The sequence below is a fragment of the Otolemur garnettii genome, unplaced genomic scaffold (assembly GCF_000181295.1).
Source record: "Otolemur garnettii isolate 467f Iridium unplaced genomic scaffold, OtoGar3 scaffold00117, whole genome shotgun sequence".
Lineage (NCBI taxonomy): Eukaryota > Metazoa > Chordata > Mammalia > Primates > Galagidae > Otolemur > Otolemur garnettii.
In genome coordinates, this window is record NW_003852512.1 from 1,303,608 (window position 1) to 1,319,105 (window position 15,498).

Here is a 15,498-nt window from a genome sequence, read left to right on the forward strand (position 1 = left end):
CCATCATTGTTGTTTGGCAGGCCCAGGCTGGGGATTCGAACCCGCCACCTTAGGTGTATATGGCTGGTGCCTTAGCTGATTGAGCCACAGGTGCCGAGCCTCCCTCCACATTTCTAGCCCTTGCCACAAACTTTGGTTTGTCTTTGTTCTAAATTTTAAAAGCACCTTATGTTTTGTAAATATGCTCTGACATTTCTTAAATTTTAATATACATGGAACATCACAATTTGAAAGAAGGAAAAGGGAAGTGTCTACTCTCTCCATATCCTTATGGCCCCGTGCTTAGTAATGAAGAAAGCTTAAATGTGATTTCTACGCCCTCGTGAGCGTAGTGCTCTACACTTCACCCAAGGCTTGAAAGGGAAATGTCAGTAAGTTCTTGATGACATCACACAAAGAACTGGAGCATATCACACAAAGATTAAATGACAGACAAGAAAAACCTCCAGCAACAAGAAGGGGCCGTGGAAACCACTTGCCAATGCGAAGCAGATCTATTGCTATATTTATGCACCCTCAGTCCACTAACTCCACATGGCTATTAACCAATCAAAATTTAACTAATGATAGTACCTTGTTTAACTCTCCATTCCAACATAGTCAGGTGCTTTGGACCACAGCGTGCCACCTCAAGTTAACTAGGTGCCACATTGGCTGGGACAGATGGAACAGAATGTTATGGGACAGTAGCTATGGTGATGCTAATCAGCCTGCACAGACGGCCAGGCAGAAACAATGTCTAGAAAAACAACTTTTAAACTTCACTTATCCACCCAGCTTGTGAAAAGTGAATTGAGAGGCTGCAGTGTGATCAGACAACTCCCACAGTCCTAAGTGTAACTCGTCATTTGTTCAGCATTCTACAGTTCACAAAGCTGTTGTACATTTGTTTCTGTATCTCACTCGGTTCCTACAGTAGTTCAATGATGTTAGCATAGCACAGATGCACAGATTTACAAGTTCTGCCACTTGTTCTTGGTTATACAGCTGGTGGGTGGCAGAATCTAGGCAAGAACGCCTTTGTTTGCTTCCTAGTCACTTTCTTCCTGATACTACATTGACTCAGGCTACAGGATAAGGAAAAAAAACATATTTAATACACATATTTGGACTCACAGCTCCATTTAACAGTTTAAATATTGGTCAATTGCAGCTTGTTTTTCCTCTTAAAGACTCCCTTTACCATCAGAGAGCCATTTCCCAAAAAAATTCAGAAAATGAAATACATCCTAGACGAGACATTTGCTAGCCTCTTTGCTATTCCTCTTGAAATAGAGTCTTCAGACCTGTGCTTCATTATGAAATATCAAGCCAATTGCTGAATGCCATTTAAAATGAAAGTTCTTTTTTTTTTTTTTGACTCTGCTATCTTCAGAATAATTGGAAGCAAGAATGATGCAGGGATTGAAATAACTTATCTAGGGAATGCACCTGTTTTTCATATTTCAATGTCACTTATCATGACTCTTTAAAAAGAGTGAAAGACAGCTTTGCCAATGGAATGGGTGTTTTTCTAGAGCAAAGTTTTTAGTTCGAGTAAAAGGGTTTTAAGGAAACAAAAAAATTAACATAAAATTTTCTTGAAGAAATGATGGAATTTTTCCAAAGTGCTAATTTTTGTCTTTTAAAATTCTTTCTATATTTGCATTTCAATCTGAATTCCCATTGGAGTGTTAAAAGCTAGTGAGTAATGATTCCAGCTCATGGCAGTTAGTCTCTAGTTCACAGCATTTCAGGACATCATCTGTCACTGCCAAGGAAGAGACAGTTTCTTAGAAGCTAGTACATAAACCTAGGATTAGAGCTTTTTGAGTCATTATCCACTGACTTAAGGCTAAACTCTCTGGCTGGAAAAGACAAACCTCACTTGTTATTAAGTTTGCAATCTGGGGGAAAAGGGTAAGGTAGTAAAAAGTTGCCATGGAATTAATAAATACTAACAGTAATTGATTGAGATGGGCAAAATATAGCAGAGGGACACTGTGGAATGCAATTTGATTATACTGAGTATGATATTGAACAACCACCACATTCTGAAGTTTAAATTTATTTATTTATTTTTTATTTTTAATTGACAGTTAAAATCACACACACATGATGTTTTGAATTATATCTGCATCGTGGAACAGCTAAATACAGATAATTAACATATGCATTACCTGACACAGTTGTCATTTTTGTGAGAACACTCAAAATCTATTCTTTTGGCATCTTTCAAGAGTACAATATATTGTTATTAACTATAGTCACCATGTAGATCTCTTGAACTTATTTCTACTGTCTAAATAAGATTTTGTAACTTTTGACCAATATACTTCCATTAATATCATGGTGGGGGACACTATTAAATCCTTGTCATAGCTGTATAGTCAATAATGGACTTGACTGATTCTGGTGGTGGATAAATAGGCCTCAATTTCTTCAGAAAAGTATACTCTTTCAATGAGTTCCTAGCTTAAAGTTTCTCCTTAGTCCTATATTGAAATATCCATTTAGTCATCAGGTTTTCACCAATGAAGGAAACACAGTATAATACTCTTTTCTTCATTATCGAAAGGATGATAGTGATGTCTAATATATAAGGGATACAGAAGGAAATGGGATTCTATTCTTAATTCATTGTTAATGACCTAACTTCACAAAAATGCTTAGTCTTTATACATTTTTCTGTGTTAATTGTGGAAATAATGGGGTAAGTCTTCCTGTAGAAACTATCTTCCATGACACCTTTTAATTCTGTAATTTATTGATCCTCATCAAGTTCAGAATTTGAGACCAAATTTGGCAGTGAGCAGCTAACTTAATTATGATTGTCTTGACTTAATGGCAATAGTGAATAGGTTTGCATTCTTCAAGAATAGAATATGAAAACATCACGACTAAATATAGATGCTTATCTGAAGTTAAAATTTAAGTCAACTGATAACTTTATTTTATATTTCTAATATTTATTGAGCAATACTATGTTTCAGGCACTGCTCTGACTGTTTCCATACAAGTTTAGTAGGGGGAGGGAAATAAAAATTACACAATTTACAACTGCAAAATTGTAGAACCAACTCAAGTGGTCCTTTCCTCCCCATTTTCAAATTTCTCAGCATAGATTTTTTTTTGTAGTAATCAGAGATGATCTCTTGAACCTCTGTGGTATCTGTTATTATTTCCCCTTTTACATTTCTGATTGAGGTCATTAGAAATCTTATTTTTCTGTTTCTAATTAATCTGGCCAATGGTTTATTGATTTTGAACAGCTCTTCAAAAAACCAACTTTTTGTTTCATGAATTTTCTGAATAACTCCTTCGTTTTCAATTTAATTTATTTCTGATTTAATTTTCATTATTTCTTTTCTTCTAAGTTTGGGATTGGATTGCTCTTCATTTTCTAGTTCTTTGAGATGTTTCATTAGGTTGTTTAGTTTTTATGCTTTTGTGTGAGGATGAAATTGTTCGTTGGAGTTGAATTCTACATTTATTATCATGTGGTAGGAAAAGATACAAGGTATAATTTCAATTCTTTTAATTTTGTTGAGGTTTGATTTGTGTCCTAGGGTATGATCAATTTTGGAGTATGATCCATGGGCTAATGCGAGGAATGAATATTCATTAGTTTTAGGGTAGTATGTATGTATATATATATATATATATATATATTTATATCCCAATTGTTCTAGGGATGCATTTAAGTCACTTGTTTCTTTGTTTAGTTTCTGTTTAGAGGATCTTTTCAGTTCTGTCGGAAGGCTGTTAAATTCCCCACCTATTTTTGTGTTGTAGAATATCATATTGCTCAGAACAATTAGAAGATTTTTTTCATAAATCTGGAATCATTTCTGTTGGGTTCATATATATTTAGAATTGAGATGTCTTCATATTGAATTATTCCTCTGATAAGTATATTGTGAACACCTTTGTCTTCATTTATTTTTGTCGTTTTAAATCCACTTGTATCTGAAAATAAAATTGCAACCCCTCCTTTCTTCTGATTTCCATTTGTCCGACATATTTATTTCCAATGCTTCACCCCGAATCTTGTTTTGTCTTTCAAGGTTAGGTGGTTAGGTATTTTCCTGAAGACATCATGTAGTTGGCTTATGCTTTTTATTTTATCCAGTCAGCTAGCCTGTGCCTCTTTAGTGGGAAATTCAAACCATTCACATTTATTGAGAGAACTGATAAGTATGGTAGAGTGCTAGTCATCTTATTTTGTGAAGGTCCATTGCTTAGTTTTATCCCTTGTGCCATTGTGGAAACTAGGTTTTGTCCTTTAGTTTCTAGGTGTCTACTTTGCTGGAGGTCCATTGTGATGGTCAGTGTGTAGAATGGGTCTGAGTATTTCCTATGGAACTGGTCTTGTGGCAAATTTACTCAATGATGCATGTTAGTAAGAGATTTGATATCTCCATCAAATTTGAAGCTTAGTTTAGCAGGATAGAGAATCCTGGGTTGAATATTGTCTTGTTTATGAATATTAAAAGTAGATGACCACCCTCTTCATCTTGAAAAGTTTCATCTGAAAAGTATGCTCTAACCCTGATGGATCTGCCCCTGTAGGTCAATTGGTGCTTACTCCTATCTACTTGCAGAATTTTCTCTTTAATTTTGACCTTGGCGAGATTCATTACAATATATCTAGAAGATGCTCTATTTGTATTGAGATGAACCAAGTTTCAATATCCATCTAAGAGAAGTGTGTCAGAATCTTTGGTGATGCTTGGGAAATTTTCAGTTATGATATCTTCCAGTAGTGCCTCCATTCCTTTGGGCTATTTATCTTCCCTTTCAGGGATACCTATAATTCATATGTTTGAATGCTTCATGAAGCCCCATAATTCTCTAAGAGATTCCTCTGTTTTTACTCTCTTATTTTCTGCCTCTTTAAATGGCTGAGTTAGCTCAAGAGCCTTATCTTCTAGCTTTGAGATTCATTCTTTTCCATGGTTGAATATTTTATTGATACTTTCTACTGCATTTTTGTTGTTGTTGCAGTTTTTGGCCAGGGCTGGGTTTGAACCCACCACCTCCGGCATATGGGGCCAGCGCCCTACTCCTTTGAGCCACAGGCACCACCCTCTACTGCATTTTTAAGTTCCCTGATTGACACCTTCAATTCCTTAAGCTCTGATATATCCTTTCTAATTTCATCATATCTTTCATTAATCTCTTGGGCCAGTTTTATGATTTCCTTTTAGTGGTTTTCCACTTTCTCTTTAATTCTCATCATTTTTGTCAACTATACTCTAAATTCCCTGTCTATCATTTCCATAACTTCTTTATAGGTGATATACTCTATGGCAACTACCTTATGATCCCTTGTGGGGGTTGATCTGTTCTCGTTTTTTTATGTTGCCACAATTTTTTTGTTCATTCTTCCTCATGTGTGTTTTTTTTCTTGTTCACTTCCTTCCCATACTTTTTCCTCTCCCTTCTTCCTTCTCCTTAATTTTCTTATCTTTATACTTAGGTGTTGGCGTGGCCCAGACACCTATCTTTTGTGCCAGTCTTCCACTGCTCCTGAGCTCCTCCTCAGCTTCTAGAGTTTCCCGGTGTTTCACTGTGCCCCTGGGATAATGTTATGGGTGTAACAATCCAGCCAGATGTGGCTGGATTTCACTCTCCCCAATCTTACCGAGAGCAGCTGGTAAGGAGATATCTCTGGACTGCCTTCCTGGACCTCCTCCATAGTTGTGTTTTGTTTTTTTTTTCTTTTAACAGCTCTTAATTCCTTTTGGGTAAGGAATGATTAAGAAGACATAGGTGGTTATTCTAACACATATATATCTTATGGGGATGACCTCATTGTACTGGAACCTAGAGTTGAGTGTTAAAGAGGATCCGAAAAAAAATTATGCTAGAAAAGAGTACAAAACTTTAGGTTGTCAAAGGATGTTTAAAACTCATCTTCCTAACTTCATTTCACAGTTAGGAAAATTGAGGTCCAAGGAGAAAAAAAGACTTATGTGAGATAATACAGCTAGTTGGTTTGTAGGAGAGTTGGGCTATCTGAATCTCTTGATCTCTAGTCCAGTACCATTCACTTAGTATAGAGTATCCTTGCTGGTAAAATTCACCTAAGTTTGACCAGTGTGCTGAGCTTTTTTGGCTTGTTGAAGAAATGAGACTATGCGTCTTTGATTTATCACCTCTATACCTTATTTGTTATTTAGTAACTCATGTGCTAATTAGTTTGATTTAACCATTCCACAATTTATAAATATTTCAAAACATCATGTTGTAGACCATAAAATATATAATTTTTACTTATTAGTTAATAAAGAAGAACTTCCCAAATTATGATCATTTTTTACACTTAGAATGACTAGCTTCCTGTGTGACAGCTCAGGAAGCTTTTGGAATGAAAAAGTGTTAGAGAATTGTGAAAATGGAAAAATCTCAATCTTTGAAAGAGAAACCTATTTCTTTGAGTTATACTATAGATGCCTTTAGGAATTTGTCAATAAGGAAAAATAGACACTAGGGATATCATCTGCTGTCAGCCATTTCTGTCATAGTTGTTCACAAGGAAAATCCAATCTTAATTTCTAGATATTCCTCCAGATTATCCAGGAACCAACACTGTCTTGGTGTACTTCTTGATGCTGGGAGAACAAGGCCTTCAACTTTCCAACCAAAGTTTTTTAGCAATGAAGGAGAAATAAAATAACTCTAGGACAAGCATCAACTAAGTGTTCTTTCTATGGGTAATTGGCTTCCTGGAAGGTGAATCTGTACTCATTTAGCAATCCAAGACCAAGTGGGTCTTGGCCAAGAGAAAATGAAATGTAACACATTTAGTGCTAAATTAAAGACAGGAGCCACAAGCTGAGAGCCCACATGAATCAGAGAATGAATCACAGAGTCTATTCTGTTCTTGGCCACAAAGACAAATAAAAAAATCAATCATTAATTTTAATGCTCTGCTTTTGATAGACTTTTTCATTTGAAGGCAATTGCTATTATAATAGCAATAATGGCAACTTATAATTTTACTTTACAAAGTACTTTCCTGTCTATTCCTCATAATTATAATTTCTCAAAGTTCAGAGGGGAAAAGTATGCCTTTTTATAATTAATACAAAATGAAAATTCAAATAAAATCAAAAAAGATACTAAAGCTCCAATTATATAGTGCGTAGGATAGAGTGGTTATGCTTAAACCAGTATGGATGATATTTAGCAGAATCCAGATATTTTTTTATAGGTGATGCTGAGAAAAGGCAATGCTTTCATCTTGTGAATTGTGATGTAAAAGATAAGTAACTGTCTGCTTTTCAAGGGTGTGTAAGTTCAATATCAAACAGTAACTATCTACCTTCTAGTCAGTTATCACATGTCCTGAACCCTGAAGATTCAGACTTGAGTAAGACATTGTACATGCCCTTGAGAAAGGACATTCTCCATAGAAGGACTGGAAGATACAGTAGCTCAGAGTTACAAACAGGCATAGTTTGTCTGGTAAATACAAGAGCTTGTTATGAGCATATCATAGAGTAAAAGAGGGTGGAGGGATTGAGACAGTAACAGAAGATGAGACTAGGGCCGGAGGAAGAAGAGGCTTATGGGCTATATTAAGGCACACAGACTTCAAGTCTGAAGATGAATGGGCATAACTAAGGGGTTTTAATATGAAAAGTGATATAAATTGATTTCTTTTGCAGAGAGATTATTCAACTGACCCGTGGATTACGGACTGGACGGAACCCAAGAGTGGAGGCTATGGTGTTAATCTAATGAAGAGGTTGTGAGGACTTGGGCCATGACATTAGGAATGGAGATGAAGAAGAAAGAATTAGATATGTTTGGCAGGTAAAGTGAGAGAATATTGATGACTAAATGTGGATGGTGAGGCAAAACGAAAGATGTCAAAGTATCAAGATGACCCAATTGAGTGGTACTATGTCCAAACATTAGCTGTTTATCTTACTCCCAAATACCTCTATCCTTTGATGACTCCATCTTTCCAGTTTCTCAGCCCCCAAACATGAAATTATTCTTGAATTTTCTCTTTCTCTCATGCCCCACATCTCATCTATTGATTCTGTATCTGTTATTTCTGTATAAATTCTGTTGGTTCTAGCTTCAAAACATATACAGAATATGACCATTTATCATCATCTTCACTGCTGCCACCTGTTCTAAACCATAATCATCTCTCCTCTGGGCTATTACAGTAGCCTCCTGATTAGTTTCTTTGTTCTCCCGAGTCAGAGAGTACTCCCCAACAAGGCATCCAGAATAGTTTATTTACATATAAGTCAATCTAATCAGGCCACTATTTCTAATTTCTAGTTTACGAATCACATGAAGAAACACAATAAATAACACAGAGAAAGAATCAAAGCTCTTCAGGTTAACTGACCCAGGCTCTTCAAAAAGTTTGGGACATCCTGCATTAAAGGCATCTGAAAAGCATTAAATGCATCTGAGAAGCATAACAATCAAATGCATTGTCCTTGATTTGATTCCGATTTAAAACAAAACCACTATAAAAGAAATTGTGATGATTAGAGAAATATAAATTTTAACTTGGCATAACAATCGTTATTTTGGATAGTTATGATAATGAATACAGTGAAACGCAGGAAAATATTTTATTTCTTAAGGCATAAAATGTTATGATATCTATAATTTAAGATACTTCAACAAAGCACACATGAATGATACAGCATGGCATAGTGTTAACGTGGTTAATTCTAGGGAGGGGATATATGAATGCTTATTATGCTGTTCATTTTACTTGTCTCTATATTTTAGCACTTTTATAAGTTAAAAAAAAAATGTAGGTCATATCTGGACGGGGTTCTTCTCAAAATTTCTCCAATGGCTTTCTATACTACTGAGAGTAAAATGAACTCTTTTACCATGACAGCCTCTCTACCTCTCTGATGTCATCATCTATTCATCATTTACTCTGTTTCAAAAACAATTCTTTTTGCCGGGTACATTCCTACCTCTGAGACTTTTTACCTGTTTTTCTAGCTGCCTGGATCACTTTTCTCTCAAATGTCCACATGGCATTCCTTTATTTAGGTTTCTGTTTTTCTCATTTGTGAAGCATTTCTGGACCACACTTTAACAAAGTATCACCCCTTCCCTTCAACTATCTCTAAACCCTCACCTTGTCTTATTTTTCTTTTGAATATTTATCACCACCTGTCATATAATATTTGTCTTTTTTTTTTTTTTTTTGCAGTTTTTGGCCAGGACTGGGTTTGAACCCACCACCTCCGGTGTATGGTGCTGGCACCCTACTCCTTTGAGCCAAGGTGCCACCCAATATTTGTCTTTTTATGGTCTTCTTCCCACCCCACCCCAGCATACACTTGAATATAAATTCAATGTGAATAAGAGTTTGCCTGATTTTTTTAAATTACTGCCTCAGTTAATGGACAGTGATAGAATAAGTATTTCTTGCATGAAATGATGAGTAGGAAAGCTGATTTAGTGGAAAGACCAAGTCAAGTCTAGAGCATGTTCAGTCTGAAGATCTATAGCATATTGAAGTGGAAATGTCTCATTCTCCATTGGCGAAGCTATGGTTTTAGATTTTGTGATGGAAAGATGAATAATTTTGCAACTGGTATTTGCTATTTTTTGATGAAGAAGGAAATAGGGTCATTGACTAAAAATAGCACTTAGGTGAAAATTAAAATCATTGAAGTTGATGTTCTTTCATTCTATGTACTTTCATAAGTGAAAAGAAGTGAAGGGAGGCTCGGCGCCTATAGCTCAACCGGCTAAGGCGCCAGCCACGTACACCTAAGGTGGCGGGTTCGAATCCCCAGCCCGGACCCGCCAAACAACAATGACGGCTGCAACCAAAAAATAGCCGGGCGTTGTGGCGGGCGTCTGTGGTCCCAGCTACTTGGGAGGCAGAGGCAGGAGACTCGCTTGAGCCCAGGAGTTGGAGGTTGCTGTGAGCTGTAATGCCACGGCACTCTACCCAGGAGGACAGCGCGAAACTCTGTCTCTAAAAAAGAAGTGAAGGGAAGAGAAGAAGACACCTGGGTACAGTAATATTTAAAGGGCAGACAGACCAAGAAAAAGACATTTAAAAAGCTGAAGAAAATATGGTTATAGATAAGGGAAGGCAACCAGGAAAATCTGAGTGTCATGTAAATGAAGGGACATAAGATGTTAAAAAAGGAGATCAGAGAACAGATGTCTTTGTCATTGGCCTGATAAAATAAAGACATATAAATGCATTTGCCTCCATCTAAAAGCAAATGGAGAAAGGTTAAGTGGAATACTGGAGGTTCAATTTCAGAAAGTTTTGAGAAATATAGAAGTAAAGATTCCATGTGGACTGCTCTTTAAAGAAGTTTTGCTGAGAAGAGAGATATTAACTTGGGCAGAGAGGCTGGATACAGTGCTAAGGGAGTGACTCTTTAGGATTTTAAGACATTTGAATATATTTATCTTCTGAGACTGAAGAGATAATAGAAACAAAGAAATTGAATATCAAATACTGAGAGAAAAGCTGAAGGAACAAGTTTTAGGGACAAACAGCAGAGATGGCCCAAGTGTAGGGATTAGCCCTCAATAGGAAGAGATATAATCGTGTCCATACAGCGGGGAAAAAGAAGGGGTGGGTACAGAGAGAAATCTGTCAGTGGAATACCTGCAAAATGAAGAATTTAACCTTAATCAATTCAATATGGATGATAAAGAAGCTTTTGGGAGTGAGGGAATTGAGAATTAGAGAACTTGAGTGAAAAAGCAAAGATTTGGATTAGTTATTGTGAGAAAGAGGAATGAACTAACAAATAAAGGGATTGATAAGTGGTATGAAGAACTCAACTGAAGTAAGAAATCATGGATTTGAAGAGTCATTCAACCATAGGATTGTACAAGAGTTTTTAAAGCGGTGCTCTGGTTATAAAGTTGAGAAGGACAAATTGTATGCTGAAAATTTGTAGGGCAAGTGAAGCAGCAGGGGGCAGTATTGCATTGCGGTTAATTATAAAGCTTTCCGTCACAGACAGGACTTTGAGCTCTGGCTCTGCTGTTTACTAAGCCATGTGAGCTTAAGCACCTTATTTATTGTCTCAAAAACTTAAGTTTCTCAACTTTAAAATGGGGGAGTTCAATAATAGTAACTACATTATGGGGTAGGTAAAATTATATGGAAGAATTATTGTAAATTTCCTGATACGTAGTAAGTCTTTAATAAATGTTTGCTAAACACAAAACTAAAACAGAGTGAGGAGGGGTTTAGAGGACTGGTGAGACAGAAATCCATTTTCAGCCATAGGTTCTAGGTAGCATTGGTACCAGTGAGACTGTAAGGGGCTGGTAAACCAGAGACAAATGAAGAGGTCACAGGATTTTTAAAGAGACTGAAGAACAGTTATAAAGAGAGTCACAGAACTACTTAAAAGATAACTCTATGAGACTCTTATTGACTTGAAATATTTCTTGGTAATTACAAAGTCCAGGGTGTGATATTATAGGTGATAGACTGAAATGAAAAGAAGTTAAAGGGCACTGGAGTAGAACATGACAAAGTTTGAGGTTGGTTGTTCAATAGGTCATTCTCATGTCCCTGACATCCTCCAAGAACGATGGTAAAAAGCACTCGGAGACATGCCAAAGTCTTCAGTGGATGTGGGCTCTATGTTAGTTTCTAGCAACTGCTGCAACCAATTTCCACAAAGTGGGTAGTTGAAAACAAAGGGAATTTATTCTTTCTTGGTTCTGGAGGCTAGAAGTCTGAAATAAGGCCGCATGCCCTCTGAAGTTTCCAGGGGAGAATCTTTCCTTGTCTTTTAAAGCTTTTGGTGGCTCTAGGCATTGTTTGCTTGTGGCCGCATAACTGTCATCCCCTCCCCCATCCTCACATGGCTCTTTCCTCTTCTCCCTCTGTTTCTCCTCTGTGTCTCTTATAAAGGTACTGTCATTGGATTTAGGGCCCACCTGGATCCAATGATATTACATTCACAGGTTTCGGGAGTTGATATAAACATATGGGTTTTTTTTAGGGGGGGAGTACCATTAAACTGACAATGACTTCATAGTTAAAATGTTGATTGATAGGTGCCTTATTACATTTCAACTCTCAGATCCTGTAGATGTTACAGTTAGTAGAATTCAAACATAAGATAAATTTCTATTTTGACTAGGCCAGAATTTTAATTTAACAAATACTCCTGAGCCCCCATCACTGGGGACAATATACATGAATAAAAATATATTACATACAACTGTGGCGATTCTAATTGATGCCTGGGTCCAATGGATCCAATTATCTTCACATTCTTTTGTTTTTCGCCATCTAATTGATCAATAGGTGAAGAAAGATGGCCTGTGAGAATGCCATGGTCAGGGTAGGGGTAGGTGAAGTGGGGAATAAAGGAGAGGAGTAGAAAAAAAGAGATGAGATTGGGTCTTTTACTTCACCTTTCTTATTTAGTCCTGAAATGGAACTTGGGAGGTGACTTAAGCTGGACTTTAGGGGATATTGCCCCTTTTGTGAAAGGTCACCAGAGTCTATCACCTTGAACTCTATATTACCTAAATTCTTGTTAGACTTATTGAGAAATCAGACATTGCATTTACTAATTTAAAATGATAAATAAAAGTTTCAAGGAAACAGGAAATGCCCCAGCTGGCCAATAAGCCCCATCTCTTCTCAGAATGGAGATCACAAGATCTAAATTAAGGTAGATTGCTTAGAATAGTGTCTGGTTGAGGGAGGATGTGCAAAGATCATAAACTCTGGAGACAAATGAATGCCCCCTCCACTCCACATGTTCCTAAACCAGGTGGTAAGTGGTCAAGGCACATCTTCCTGGACTTATCTGGAAATGCTGACCAGAACCAACTCCAATTCACCTTTTTTAAAAACTCTGACATGACTGTCCTTCAATTGGTGCTTTTCATTACATCATCCCTCCTATTTTAATAGATTTGTAGAACATGTTATAACTTCCAAGTTGATAACTTATTTTATACTGATTGCATTTAAGATTGGCTGCTTCCTGGGAAGACACTTTAATCTTATTAGTAATATATCACCCTGCTGGATGGGTAACTTCAGGGAACGTTTCTGATAGCCAGCTGCTTCCATTCACAGGCAAGTTTCAAGCAGAAAAGATTCCAATTCAATTACTATCTAGTTTAACCCTTCTTATTGTTTTGTATACAGCTTGATTGCACATCATCACAGCTATTTTCAGTAGACTGTTCATAAACCAAATGTATATAACTGAGGTGTCCACTACTCATGATGTACAATTTTCTGTAAAGGTCATTATTTATATATTTATTTCAAATATAAAATATCCACATCATAAAATGTAAAATTAAGAAGTTCAAATGTTTAGATGATGTTTTACAAGATAATATTCATCAGGAAAATCTTTTTGTGGATTGTATACTAACACCAAATCATCAAATCATTAGAGATGGCCGTATAAAATTCCAACATTCTATAGTTAATGAAACAAATCCCTAAAATTTAAGTGCCTTTTCCAAGGTAATTTAGTAAGTTCAGCTATAATTCAGGACAAACAAGAAAGTACCTAGGGGAGTTAAAGTACATGTGGGGAAACTCAGCCCTCAACTCCCACAGCCCTCAAATCAGAGCTATCTACATTTATCTGGAACTTCAATACTTGATGAATGTTTTCCAGTGAACATACATACAGTACTAAGGAAAAAAAAATCATGCCATCAGTCATGACAAATGTGGCAATTCTTAACATACTCAAATTCACTCTTAAAGGAGTCTTTTTTTTTTTTATTAAATCATAGCTGTGTACATTAATGCAATCACAGGGTACAGTGTGGTGTTTTCACATACATTTTGAAATGACTCTCATCAAACTGGTCAACGCAGCCTTCATGTCATGTTCTTTTTCTTCCATTCTTGTGAAACTTTTCTAAGAAGAACATTTTCCAATTCCATCCATGTAAACATGAAGGAGGCAAAGTCTCCATCTTTCTTTAGGGCTGCATAGTATTCCATGCTGTACATATACCACAATTTATTGATCCATTTGTGGGCTGATGGGCACTTGGGCTTTTTCTATGACCTGGCAATTATGAATTGGGCTGCAATAAACATTCTGATACAAATATCTTTGTTGTAATGCGATTTTTGGTCTTCTGGGTAGATACCTAATTAAGGAATTGCAGGATCAAATGGCAGATCTATTTTTAGTTTTCTAAGTGTTCTCCAGATATCTCTCCAAAAGGAATGAATTAATTTGCATTCCCACCAGCAGTGTAGAAGTGTTCCCTTTTCTCCACATCCACACCAACATCTCTGGTTTGGGGATTTTGTGATATGGGCTAATATTTAGGAGTCTTAAAGAAAAGAGGTGAAAAGGGTAGATGAAATAACATGTACATTGCATATCCTCTTGTTGCTTTGGAAACACATGTGCACACATTTAATCATGTACAAACCATGAACCAAGAACATCTTCTCAGGCTACATGGACTTTTGCACAGATCCAATATTTAGGAAGAAAGAGTAAACTCTTTGTTCCAGAGATACAGAAAGAAGCTTTGTGAAGGTGAATTTTAATAGAATCAGTCATTAAAGTTGTTCCTGATAAATATCACAACCCCTTATTTCACTGAAATTTATAAATCAAGACACTATTTCATTTTTTTTTAACTGAAAAAGAGGAAAGGCTGCCCTTTTAGTAGTTACCTTCATCTTTTATGTTATTGACCAACTCTACAGCCTACCTGATGCCAGCAGAGGGAGCTCAAAGGCAAGTTGACAAGTTGCAGCAACGTTCAGGAAAACGAAGGCGTTAGCAGGTGGAGGGAGTATGAGATAGTTCAAGAATGTACATCAACAGAAAGAAAGACAGCAGCAAAAGTAATTCTCAAAAAGTGCAGAGATGACATAAATGAAGCCAAGTTTGAGAATCTATTAAAAGGGTCATTTTCAACACCCACATTTACCCCTCCCACTTCGTTCCATCTGCTGATTAAAATGAATTCACCAAATTAGTTTTAGCATCCTTTTCCTGACAAACAAATGGAAGGAGTAGCTAAGCAAATTTTCTAGTTGATTCTTCTCACCATTACTCAAAAAATCTTAAAGTATCTGCTCTTATAGGAGTCAATTAATTAATTTTAAATTAAGTTTAAATTGACTTTATCACACAGTAATATGTTATCCATCTTTTAACAATCATATACTTTTATATTAAAAGAGTTTTTCTCCCTTAATATACATTTACATATGATCCTGGTCTAAACAAACTTTATGACTATATCTAAATGGAGACCTAATTTGAGCCATGTTCTGTGAACAGCTTGGTGTCAGCTATAGCCTGAATGTTTGTCCCCCCTAAATTTATGTGTTAATACTTAATCCATAATGTAATAAGTATTAAGATGTCAGACCTCTGGAAAGCTCTTAGATAATGAGGGCAAAGCTCTCATGAATGGAATTAGTAACCTTAAAAAAGAGGTCTGAAGGAGCTTGTTTGCCATTTTATGTGAGGACACATAGACGGTACCATCTATGAGGAATGA